Below are 13,410 nucleotides of genomic sequence, written 5' to 3'. Positions count from 1 at the left end.
AGTTCAAATTTGACCTCAGACACTTAATAATTACCTAGCTGTGTTATCTTGGGCAAGCCACTTAACCCCATTGCCTTGCCAAAAAAACCAACAAAACAAAACAAGAGCTTATCTGTGGTTCTCTAAGTAGTTATCATTATACTTGTGTTTATAAAGAAATTAAAAAATCTTAAAATAATCTAACAAGTAATAATATTTAATCTCAAATATATCTGTGTTGTGAGACACCTTGTGGAATGAGAACCTTGAAAATAGCATAAGTAATAACATCTCAAACACTTTTAAGTTATCAAGAAATAAAAGCTTTGGAATCATTTATTCTCTTTTCAGCCAAATGTTTGAACCTGAAGATGTGATCTCATACAGACAATTGTATTGCAACCTATATCTTCATTTCTTATATTTTTATCAAGGATATCCTTAAATAAGTGTAATTCTTTCTCATAAATATTTCATAGAAATGAAAAATGTCCATGTCTGAACAGCTGATCACTAGCTTAAATTTACATAAGAAACCATTTGTGATTTTCTATTCTCAGAACAACACAATTTGAGAGATGAGCCATTTATTATGACATATGAATGAAAGGAATTCCCTCTGTAACATAAGCAGCCAGTAGGCACTTAGTCTCTCAAGGCATTAGACTATTTTTTTACTCTCAACAATTGATTTATCAAACTTCCCAGCATGATTTCTTATGTAAACATTTTCTCTGGTCTATCACCTTTTCTCAACTTAATTTCCCTAATTGCCATTTCCACTTCCCTATATTTCACATCAGGTATTGAAGTGTTAAGAGTTCAAATATTTTAGTTCTCTTATCACTGATTTCTTATCAAAACAGTTCAATAAAGAAATGTTAGAAAATTCTATTTTCTAACTATTATTTCTAGTTCTAACTCTTTATTTTCATTTATTATTTCTTCTGGCATTATCCAGCCTCATTTGATCTTGTATTAAACTTTATTCAGATTTTCCTTTTGCAATCTTTACTCATTTGTGAGATGATATGACATAATGCTTCCCATCATTATCCTTCATTGGGAATCAAAAATCTGTTTCTATTCTGAACTGATGATAGTTGGCTGCTTTCTTCCCTTTTAGCAAAGAGATGTGAAGTTTGCTGGTTGAGGCAGCTTCTATGTAATTTTAGCTTTTCACATTTCTGTGTCTCCTTTTATACTTTGGAAGACTTGTATACTATCGATATTCTCTGACTCTACTGGTTCTTCTCTCACTCCTCACCTCTTTGCAATCTATACTCAGACCTTAGATTCAAATGAGCTTTGCAGGATCATTCTGTGTTAATCCCTGCTACCTCCCATACTCAGTCATCTAAGCAAATTGGTCTTCTCTTTGTTCTTCACAAATGAAACTCCATATCCCGTTTCTATACCTTTGCAGTGGTCACCCCAATGCCTGGAATGTATTTCCTCCTTACTTAAAAACTTAGAGATGCAGTATAAATTCTATATTTCGTTTCCTTTAGGATGCAGTTTAAATACTATAGTTTCTGATTTCTCCCAAGTGCAAATGCCCTCCCTTCTAAACTACTTTGCAAACATAACTATTAACTTTATATTTTTGTATATATTCTTTTTGTCTTCCATATCAGAATATACATGCCTTATGGAGAATTCTTATTATTCATTCTTTTTTCCATGAATCCTTAGCAACAACCAGCAGTATTAAGTATCATACTTAAGAAATGCTTATTGATTGATTGCTAACTCATAAACAAGACCAGAGTTCTTTTCATGAAACTACATTATCTTGTCTCCCCAATGATTCTCATGTCAGTAACAAGTTGTTTCCTTCTGTTAAAAATCATTTTATTCACAAAGAAACTCAGGTCTCGCAATTTTTAGCACCTTCTAAAACTTTTTTTTAAAGAAAATATTAGAGGCATGAGGTTTATGGGGGTTTATAAGTCCTTGGTTTTCTAAAATTCTTAATGCTGAACCATATTTTTCATTGTTCTTCTCTGTGTACCCACTGTTATGGATGTTTTTGAATTCTATAGCATACAATGAATTTTTCTGGAACATTATAAACTGGATGATTAAAAAACAACAAAATCATGGAGAATATAATAATAAATTAGAAAATCAATCAGCTTATTCTGAATGCCATAACAACATTCTTTCATTATTAAAAAAGTGTTACAAACAAATATAGTAGGTTTACACATAGAAATTTGCTTAGAGTTTGGTTTAAATTAAGAGCTTTGTTAATTAGAAGTCAACTAGGTTTAAAGACAAAAGTCTTGGGTCCATATTCTAGTTTGTCTACATGTTACAGGTGAGGCTTTAGTTTTCTCTACAATATCATCAAGTATCATGAGAAAGTATCATCAAGACTCCATGAATGACATTCTCTCCCATCATTCCCAGGACACCACAGTTTGAATAATCCAGGCACTTCTACAATACTCAATTGTCAGTTCTGAATCTTCTAGCCACAGCAGAGGGCTAGGCAACTTCAGGAACCATGTGCAAAAAGGTGGTTTACACTAGACTGAACTGGTACTGTTAAGAGCTTACAGAAAGTCAGTCTCTGAAAGTAATCTATATTCCCTTAAAGTGTCTTCAACTAATATTAAAAAAATCTTTTTAAAGAGTAGCCTCCAGTTTTAGTACACTCTCAAAGAATCACATTTTTTTAGATTTGATAGGTACATTATAGATTATCTATAATCTACTGATCCATATCTGTCTCTTTTAATCTATGCTGCAATCAACTTATTAATATTTAGGAGAGCACCATAATTACTGCCATCTCTGATGAAAGGAATACATACTAATGAATGCTTAGCAGGTTAGAATTAGAACATGTGAGGTAAAATGTTAGCTATCAGGGCAGAGACAGTGGAAAGAACAGGGTGCCTAGAAAAACCCAAATTGGGTTCTAATTCTTCTTCTGTTGCTGTATTACCTGAATGACCTTGAGCAAATTGACCTCTCTAGACCTAATCTCTTATCTATAAAATTATTAGTCTGGGCTCAATGATCTCCAAAATTCATTTCTTACATAATCTATCTGAGTCTATAAAGAGGCCAACTATCTTTGTTTAGAAATCCTTTAATGAAATTATTAAAAAAAAGGTTTTTAAGGTAATGGGAGTAAATTGGCATGTGCTATTTCTGTAATTGTGAAGGAAATGTCTTTATTAAATAGATACTAAAATCAAGAAGTAATCAAATGTTATCATGGGACAAAGCTGATAAAATTCTATACTGGATGCCAAATAGGAAATAATGAAGAGAAGGCATTTAAGCAGGGCAAATAATTCTACAAGCATGATAAAAAATAAGGAAAGAATTCAAATAACTACCTGCATTTTATACCTGTGTTCTTACAGATACAATTTACTTCCTTCGAAGTCAATTACAAGGTCAGTGGAAGGAGGAGATGGAGGCTCACATAATTAGTCTGTCATTAGATATTTATCAAATACCTGCCAGAGAATCAGTGTCCTTCAAATATATAGGATAACCCTTTTCACTCCTGATTTTTGTTTTTTTTTTCCTTTCTTTTTTTTAATATGGAACCCTTCATGAATTTGCATGTCATCCTTGTGCTGGGGTCATGCTAATCTTCTCTGTATTGTTCTAATTTTAATATCTGTGCTAAGTGATCACATTCCATTTTTAATGATTAATAATTATATTTATATAGAAGAGGCAGTATAGAAGACAGAAACCCTATTTTTTGCTTTTTTATACCTAATTCTTACCACAGTGAACGCTGCATAGTAAGTGCTTAATAAATTTTTGTTGATTGGCTGTTTGGTATCAAATTTTGCTTCATGATAGAAATTATGTGACTTTGGGCAGGTCCTTTATAACTTGGTGCCTCCAGTACTTTTCTAAGATTAAAAGTTGAAGAATAGTTATCAATCTGCTATTGGTGAAATCAGAACTAAATTAAATCTTTTGGTGTATGTTATATTGAAAAAAATACATTTCCAGTAAGTTTTATTTGCTATTTCATTGTTTTAGGTTCATTTATAGGGTAGTTAGGAAGAAATGGACATAAATTGCACCCATAATTGATCTCATATGAAATTTGTATTTTGGATCAAATTTGGCAGAAAATATTCAGACTAGGCTGAAAGGAAAAAAAAATTCCAGCAGTGAAAGAGTTAATGAAATCATTAGTCTAGACTAAAAGGTAATCTAGATAGGTCATAGAAATAAGAATTCCTGTAAGACACTGTAAGAGCCTTTAAAACCAGTGATTCAAAAACAAAACCCCAGAACTTATGAATAATCATAATCAAAAATTACCCTGAGATTATCACATTTTAAAGCAAAATACTGAATTTCTTCATGCTTTGAAAGGAGAATGAGAAGAAAATGCTTTTATAAATTAGCTAGTCCTAGCAGTTATTTCCTTGATTACAAAAGAATGAGTTTCTGAAAGTTGGTGGTTTGATTTTTACCACCACCAGTGTCAAGCATCACAGTATTGACTTTTCTCAATACACTTTGCAGCAAATGGCCAGTTCTGGTAAGTAACTGCCATTAGTAGTGATGAGGAGTCAATTTGAAGGAATATGGGGGAGTGAATTTGTATGTGAGCAAACCAAAAACGGGGGGGGGGGGACCTTCCCAGCAATGGGGAAAAACTTCAACCATACAATTGGGCAGTTTCATATTATTTATTGCTTAAGAAATGGCATCTGAATCCCATTCTGATTAATTTAACAAGTGCCCCTACAGAATATGAACTAGGAAATATGTACAGACCAGGCTTAAGAGCAGGGAGAGTATTATTTTATACTTAGTCCTTCTGTGTGGAAACTAGACCAAGAGCAGCAGGTGATAATTTAGCCTTAAAATCCATTCAGTCTCAAAAGAGAAAAGGAGGGAGGGTTCTCTCATTACTGATTCTCCTTAGACTGCAACATTAAAATGCATGACCCCCTCCTCCACCAGAAACCCTAAATAGCTAATGATCACAGACTAAAAGCAGAATTATATTTTTCCAACTTCAAACTTACCACTTGTCTTGTATGTTTTTTCCTACTGATGGTGGGTCATTTGAGGTTTATTAAAGATCATGCATTGGTCATCTTAATGGAACACTGCTACTAAGTTTCTCAGCACAGAAGGCAACTAAAAGCATACTTTTTAAAGGTAAGTATTTTCTTTGTCAAATGTTGAAGCATTAGCAAATATCTCACCAGTTACAGAAGGACTAGCTTTAAGCCAAAATAGATGCAGCTGTTAGGCAAGCCAAGAGCCAAGACCCTTCTTTCTTTACTGTCTTTTGAAATCATTTTTAGGACCAAATTCTTCCTTTTCTTCTTATAGTTCTTAAAACAATAAAAGAGAACTAATCAATAAAGGGCCTCTTTTAGAATGGTTAAATATCTTTTACACCCTCTTATTCATATGTAGAGAAGACATTATTTTCTTTTCATTCAAAATCAAGCTAATTCTTTTCAAGATTCACCATCTACCTAGGCTCTTTTCTACTCTAGGTAAGCAAGACCATACTTCTATACTTGTCTTCATCATTATGGGTGACTTACTCCTTACTGTCCCTCAGTCAATTGGTTGTCAAGTCTTATTGTTGCCACCTCAAAAACTTCGTTCACAATTTTGCCCTTATCTCTGTTCAAAGATACAGAGCATACTATTCTAGTTTTTTTTTTTTCATTTGGCAACAAGATGATTTCATGATGTATCCCTGCTTCAAATCTTTTCCCTTTCCAATCTACCCTCCACAATGGTTGACCAAATGATTTTCAGTCTGACTGTGTCACTCCACTACTCAATATACTCCAGTGGCTCCCCACTACTTCCATAATAAAAATATAGACCCATTTGTTGACATTTAAATCACTTAACCTGGTAACAATCTATTTTTCCTGTCTTATTATACATTTAGCTCCATTGTGTACTATTCAGTTCAAACTGGTCTTCCTACTATTCTCCACCCTTAATATCCAATCTCTTATCTTTGTGTATTTCTACTAGCTATTCTCATATCTAGAATTTATTTTTGCATCACAGAATGCCTAATTTCCTCTAACATATTTCTAATACTCATTACAATAATGAATAGTAAATAAGCTCAAGTATTGCCTGATTCAGCTTTTAATGCCTTTGCCTCACAAATTAAATTACTTCCATCTCTCTCTATGAATGTACCCATATTTATGTACACATATATACATATTTGTACATGTAATATACCATACATGTGTGAATCATCCATATGTAAATGTGTTAATATTTTGAAGTTTCTTATTTTGCTTTTGTATCCCCAATGAAAAGATAGTGCTGGGCATAAATGAGACAGACATTTAATGAAAGTTTCCTGATTTATTGATTAAATCTCTCAGAGCTTTTACTTAAAGATTTTAATCATCATTCAACCAAAGTCACTAACTATCTATTTCTACAGAGAACATAAGATTTTTTTTTGTTGTTGAAAATGGGGGAGAGAATTTGGACCTATTATTTCATTACTTCAAAGGATTTTTCAGGGTGGAAATTCCCTTCACTGATTAAGATAAGAAGTTTATCTTCCAATGAGTCTGAGGTCACAAAGACAATATGCAGATCAGACACCCAAGTCTTCTTGAGAACAAGAATATCTGTGTATCCATTGAATCATCATATCTCATCATATCTCTCAATGTCTTAAAGGAAGGAAAAAAAAGTAGCTCTATTTTTTTAATCCTTTCATATATATATATGTGTGTATATATATATATATACATATATATGATTAGCACAAAATGAAAAGGGAGATTTATTAATTATTAGAAAAAGAAAAAGTTCAATTCACATAGATTCATTTATTTCTGACTTTGGCTTGATATCTATCAGAATTGTTGGCAAGCCTCCTCTAGATTTTCTGCTAGACACTAGGTTCAGTTTTGTTCAATAGTTTCCTAGTTGGTAGTTATTAATACATGGTACAACTTGTTTTACTTAGTATTCACCACAGTAGTGAGAATTAGTGGACATTTATTTAATTAAAGAATTAGTCCATATGAGTTCTTTGTCATTCCCACTTTTCCCTTTAAATATTAGAAATGAATGCAACTGTTCTACTCTTAAAATTTGTAAAAAAAAGGACATTCAGTGATTTGAACTAATATATATAAATGTATATATACTGAATAAAATTTTAAAATCTATAAATGATGAAAGAACATGGCTCAGGAAATATACCCTCAATGGGTTCTAGGAATCAGTCAAATTTCACTCACAACTAAATAATGGAAATCTCAATTCCTTTACCTTGGCACATTCTCTGTGTCCTGGCTGTAGGACAGTGGAAGAAGTGATGCATGTGAAATTAAAGGATCAAGGTTCAAATTCTACTTTTGACACTTTTTTCCTAAGGCCTCATTTTTTCAACTCTAAAATAGAGATAAAGGTACCTTCCAATTCTAAACTCCTGCTCTAATCTAAATCTGGAAAACACTAGAAAACGCAAAAGGAAATGTTCAATTTTCAATATAATCCAAGTCTGAACAAGGATTTATTTTCAACTTTATTTGATTTTCATTGTAAACAACAAGAAATCATTACAGACTCCAGGGTTCAGACATAATACTCTGTGTTTCAAGTAACTTCCATGGATAAGCATATATCCTGTAATTCTTATGGATTTTTGCTCATCTTCACAGGCAGCTTCAAAAAATTCTACTAGTCCAATTTGTCCACGGTGAGGGTCTATATTCAAAGGGAGATATCCCAATGTCTAAGTCACATGTACAGGACCATGTTCCATTATCACAGCTGCTGATTTCCAGTGGAGTGAAGAGAAGCTCTCCTAAGCAGAATTCTTCTGGGCTACCTTTGAGACTTATTTATTCTCAATCTTGTGACCAAAGGGGACAACTGGTGTTTTCTACATGGAGAAAAGTGATAGATGGAAGGAAAGATATTTAGGAAAATAAGATAGTAGTTAGGAAATTCTTTCATTTTGTAGATATGACCTCAAGGCATATAGCTTATTCCCTCCCCAACCCCAACCCACTAGAATATATTTTCATCTTTCTTTCTTTCTTTCTTTCTTTCTTTCTTTCTTTCTTTCTTTCTTTCTTTCTTTCTTTCTTTCTTTCTTTTTCTTTCTTTCGCTCTCTCTTTCTTCTTTCTTTCTTTCTTTCTTTCTTTCTTTCTTTCTTCCTTCCTTCCTTTCTTCTTTCTTTCTTTCTTTCTTTTTTCTTTCTCTTTCTTTCTTTCTTTCTTTCTCATTCTTTCTTTCTTTCTTTCTTTCTCTTTCTCTCTTTCTTTCTTTCTTTCTTTCTCTTTCTCTCTCTCTTTTTTCTTTCTTTCCTATTACATTAGCATTTATTAAAACCTTAACTATGTGCAAGGCAATAAAGCTGCAAATAGAAAAGAAAGACCCTTCTCTTATAAACAATTAGATTTTTTTAATTACTCCAGTTCTATCAGAGCCACTTCTCCTTGATGAGTAAACAAAAAATTAACACTTCACCCCCCCCCCAAAAAAATTTAATCCTTCAATACAATGTTGAATCAACTGGCACAATAAAGTCTCACATTAATACTATCTGAAAATCATAACTCCTACAGTCCAAATTCATCTCTGCTCTCTCTCAGAAAGTGAGTTAAGTCTGTCTTTCTTGTAACACAATGCTCATTATTTATCACATATAAATAAAAATTTTATATTTACCTCAAAGATCCATTTATGATTAAAATGATTCTCTCTTTTAGCATTGGAAAAAGAAGCAGAGAACCAAAAGAAGTGATCCAACAGATATAATAATAGTAATAAAATTATGAGTATTCTTATTACTAATAATTTTATAATATGCATATATATATATATATATATATATATATATATATATATATATAATTCCCTGAAGTTTGTAAAATATTTTATGTATGGGGTGCTCGAAAAATCTTACTGAAATTTTAGGATATTAAGGTTAAAGCTTCACTAAGATTTTGGATACTATATATACATACCTACATACATACACATATAGATATGTGAATATATACATGCATATGCAGTATGATTCCCTTTTTATAGATGGAGATACAGAGGCTGTGAAAATTTTTGTGATTTACCCAGGGTAACACAGTAAGAAAAATAAATTAGAATTATTTATATATGGGCCAGCTAGGTAGCACAGTAGATAGAGCACTAGCCCTGGGGTCAAGAGGACAGGAGTTTAAATCTGGTCCCAGACACTTAATAATTCCCTAGCTATGTGACCTTGGGCAACTCACTTAACCCCATTGCCTTAAAGAAAAAAAATTAAAACCAAATTATTTATATAACATTTGTATCTTATGCACATATAGGCACAGATATATTTGGAATAAAAATGGAATTAAAACTCTAATCTTTTTAAATTCAAGTGTAGCATTTCACTTTTGATCATTTAAAATGCTGAAATTAAATTTGTAAGGATACCAGTATTGATATTGTATTATGATGACATTTAACAATGTGTATGTATAAATATATATAAACATACCTATAAATGTGTATGTATGTTTGCATATACATTACATATATACATACACACACACACACACACACACACACACATATATATATATATGTATACAGTTTCAAAAGTTTTGGTGCAGCTTTAAGTTTTAATAGTTTCATTTAATATTTTAAAGAGTTTAAAGAGTGTGTGATTGTGTGAATGTTGTATATAAAGTCCCCAAAATCTTATGCAAATTTATGTTTATATGCATTCATATGTGTATAAGTGTGCATGTGCGTGTGTGTGTGTGTGTGTGTGTGAGAGAGAGAGAGAGAGAGAGAGAGAGAGAGAGAATAAGAATAAATAGTTGAGAAGATTAACCATTTTGTAAAAATAAATTGCCCAAAAGAGAACAGAAGGAATTACAGACAAGCAGGATAGTTGTGAAAAAACTACAAGTTGGATTAGTTATTTAATTAAATAGAAAGGTAGACCGAATATAATAGAGATTCACAGTTTCAAATATGGTTATTTTACTTTGAATATGGAAGGGCTAATTTTATTTGATGTTAAGTTCAGAATTTTATATATGTTTATATGTATATAATATATATTATATGTACATATATATATATATATATATGTATGTGTGTGTATTTATAAAGAGAAAGAGAGTACAACCATATAAATCTCATTTGGTCCACACAACAGCCTATGAGTAAGGGATTAGTATTGTCCTCTTTTTAGCAATACAAAATCTGAGTCTGTGAGAAGTTGTATGACTTGACACAGGAGAATCTAGGGTGAAATTAAAACAGTCTTCAAGTGTAGCATGTTACTTATCATTTTTTTAATGCAGAAAGTATATTTTCAAGGAGTCTAGTACTGATATTGTATTATTGTGGCATTAACTGTTGAGACATTTCTTCTTTACGCTTATATTAATTTTAGTTCAACATTTATTAAATACCAACTGCATTCAAGTCATAATTTTAAGTACTGGGGTTCAAAAACTAAAACATAAATAAAATAAACGGCAATCAATCAATCAAGAAGATTTCATTCTAGGCTCATAATTACATAAGTATGGCTAAAATTTAGATATTGCTCTGAAGGGAAAGAATTACAAAGTGATATTTAAACAAAAAGTATTTCTGTTTCATGACTGATAATAGAATTTCACTTTGGAGATGTTTTAAAAAGTTACAAAATGAAAAATTCTTAGTTCAAAAAAATTTTAAATCACCCTTATTTTTCTAATAATGCTTCTTACTTACTATTTAAAAAAAATAGATTAAAAAATTTAGTGGTAAGATTTGTCTTTTCCCCTCCCCAGCCCCAGTACAGTTCAATAAAAACTAAAAGCAGAAGAGACAGGTGTATACCAGGGATAAATGGAATTATAAATGTCTTTTATATGGAAGTCTCTTTTAGAATGGGCTCATTTAAAAAACAAAACTAAACAAACTAAACTAAACTTTCCCTAGCAGAGAATTATAGCTTTTTATTAAATGTTAAATGGTTTTTTGCAAACTTTTACAATATTCATTTCTAAGAAAAAGTATAAAACATCAGGACATGAATATCAAAATTTGTGATGAGTCTATTTCATAAATGATAAAATAGAAATTTTATTTATTTTTCAATAGTCATGCATTGTTTATAATGAAAGGAGGAGTATTAACTCATGCAGATAATTTAGAACTTCCTTAAGACCATTTCATTTTTCTTTTCTCTAAAAGAGATGTGATAATTTTATTTATGATCTTTCTTCAAGGGTAATATTTTTAACTTTATAGTAAGTGATCAAATACTTGGGGGATGGAAGGTGACAGCATTGTTGGAACACAGTCAAGCAAAGACAGAATAGACTAAAAATGCCAAAAAAATCTAAAATAATTTACCAAGGTTAATTGGTCTAAAATTTTAATTAATTTAGTTTTCAACTTCAAAAAAAAGCACTAACTGTTGTATATTATGTTAGCCTCCAACAAATTTGGTTAAATTCTGTTGTTTTAGCATTAAGGGGAAATCCTCTAATATTTGAATGGTATTTTCTGTCTCACTATATTTTAAATTATTTAACTTATACTTATTAAGACTGAAACTCAAGCATAAGACATGAAAATTTTGGTTATTCTATTTTGAGGACTAGAAAGAAATGCTATTTTATTTTCACTTTTTTATCTTATCTAACCATCTAATACCATTTCTTTCTTTATCTTTGGCATAATGTTCATAATTTCTAGATGAGCTACATGAAAGTCTCCTCTGACTAATTTGTTAATAATATTTATAACATGCTATCTTAGAACCACCATGACCTACAAATCTCAGGAAATTTTTAGTATCTATCAGGTTTCCCCATCTTTTTTGAAAAAGAAAAAATCAACCACATGAGCAAGAAGATGGGAAATTTTTCTCCTTGACTTTAGTTCTACTTCCAAAGATAATAGTGGTTTCTTTGATTCTCAATTATAAGGTTGATATCTCCCCTGCATAGACAAATGTTTAAACATATGAAGTCTTTGGATTTCCTCTAATTTTGTCAACAATATCCTTTCTGAAGATCACTTAGATGCTTAGAATTCTGATAATATTAATGTGGTTACTATTACTGAAAATAATTGGACTTCTCTTTTTTTCTGGATTTCTTTTAATAAGCCCAACTCTCTATTAAAGATGAAAATAATATAGTTGAGCCATTAGGTTATGAGGGGGAGTCAATGATTTTTGTTCCCAACATTCCTAGAATATGTACTTTGTCATAAGTCATGTTTTATTTTCAACAAGGAAGTATTTTAAATTGAAAGAAAACCTCCTGAAAGACATTCCAAAATGAAAACTGCCAGGAATATGATAGACGAATTTCCATTTCAAGGAGAAAATATTATAAGCAATCAGAAATAAACAAATCAAATATCATGGAGCCACAGCCAGGATAATACCAAATGTAGCAGTTTCTACTTTAATGGATTGCAGGGCTTGGAATATGATGTTGCACAAGACAAAAGAGCTGGGATTACAACCAAGAATCAACTATCCAGCAAAATTGAGGATACTCTTTCAGGAGAAAAGATGGACATTCAGTGAAATAGAGGACTTTCAAACTTTCCAAAAGAAAAGACCAGAGCTGAAAAGAAAATTTGATCTTCAAATATGAGACTCACATGAAACACAAAAAGCTAAACATGCAAGGCAAATAATAAAGAACATAATGATCTTTAATTGCTTATATCCCTAGATAGGAAGATGATCCTGATTAATTCATATAAACTTTCTCATTTTTTGGGACAATTGGAAGAAATATATACTGACAAGGCATAGGTGATAGTTGAATATGAAAGGATACTATATTAAAAAGATGGAGTTAAGGGGAGAGAGAGGAATGTAGTAGAAGAAGGAGAAAGGGAGAGGTAGAAAGGGTTATTTCACATAAAAGCTTTCGCATTGGAATGGGAGGGGGGAAGAGAAGAGTGAGTGGGTCAATTTCATTGAAATTGGTTCAGAGAGAGAATAACATATACACTCAATTTTACATAGAAATTTAATGTTATCCCTAGCATACAGTAAGAGGGAAAGGGGATAGGAGAAAGAAGGGAAGGAAGATTTTGGGAAGGGGTATTTAGATGCAAATCTATTTTGAGGAGGGACAGGATGAAAGGAAAGAGAGAATAGAATAAATGGAGGTGGGGGAATAGGATAGAAGGAAATACACTTAGCAATAGTAATGGTGGGAAAAATCCTGAAAAAAAGTTTCTCTGATAAAGACTTCATTTCTCAAACATAGAAAACTTAATCAAATTTGGAAAAAATAAGTCATTCATCAATTGATAAATGATCAAAACTTATGAACAATTTTGGGAAAGTTATCAATGCTATATTTTTACAATGTCTTAATGCACTATTGATAAAAATATAAGTAAGAATAAGTCCGAGGTATTATCTTATACCTATTGGATTG

General features: G+C 31.4%; 1 protein-coding gene and 1 non-coding gene across 2 annotated transcripts in view; both read right to left on the bottom strand.

The window, feature by feature from the left end:
- The window catches only part of NKAIN2 (sodium/potassium transporting ATPase interacting 2), a 1,359,833-nt gene that overhangs the window by 1,245,460 nt on the left and 100,963 nt on the right, over positions 1-13,410 (bottom strand). The window lies entirely within an intron of this gene.
- LOC141490394 (U6 spliceosomal RNA) lies at positions 3,540-3,642 on the bottom strand. The gene has a single exon (XR_012469220.1). It is a non-coding gene; the product is annotated as a U6 spliceosomal RNA (small nuclear RNA).

This window comes from Macrotis lagotis, chromosome 5 (assembly GCF_037893015.1).
Source record: "Macrotis lagotis isolate mMagLag1 chromosome 5, bilby.v1.9.chrom.fasta, whole genome shotgun sequence".
Taxonomy (NCBI): domain Eukaryota; kingdom Metazoa; phylum Chordata; class Mammalia; order Peramelemorphia; family Peramelidae; genus Macrotis; species Macrotis lagotis.
Note: the sequence above shows the minus strand (reverse complement) of the source record. Positions and strands in the feature narration are given on the sequence as shown.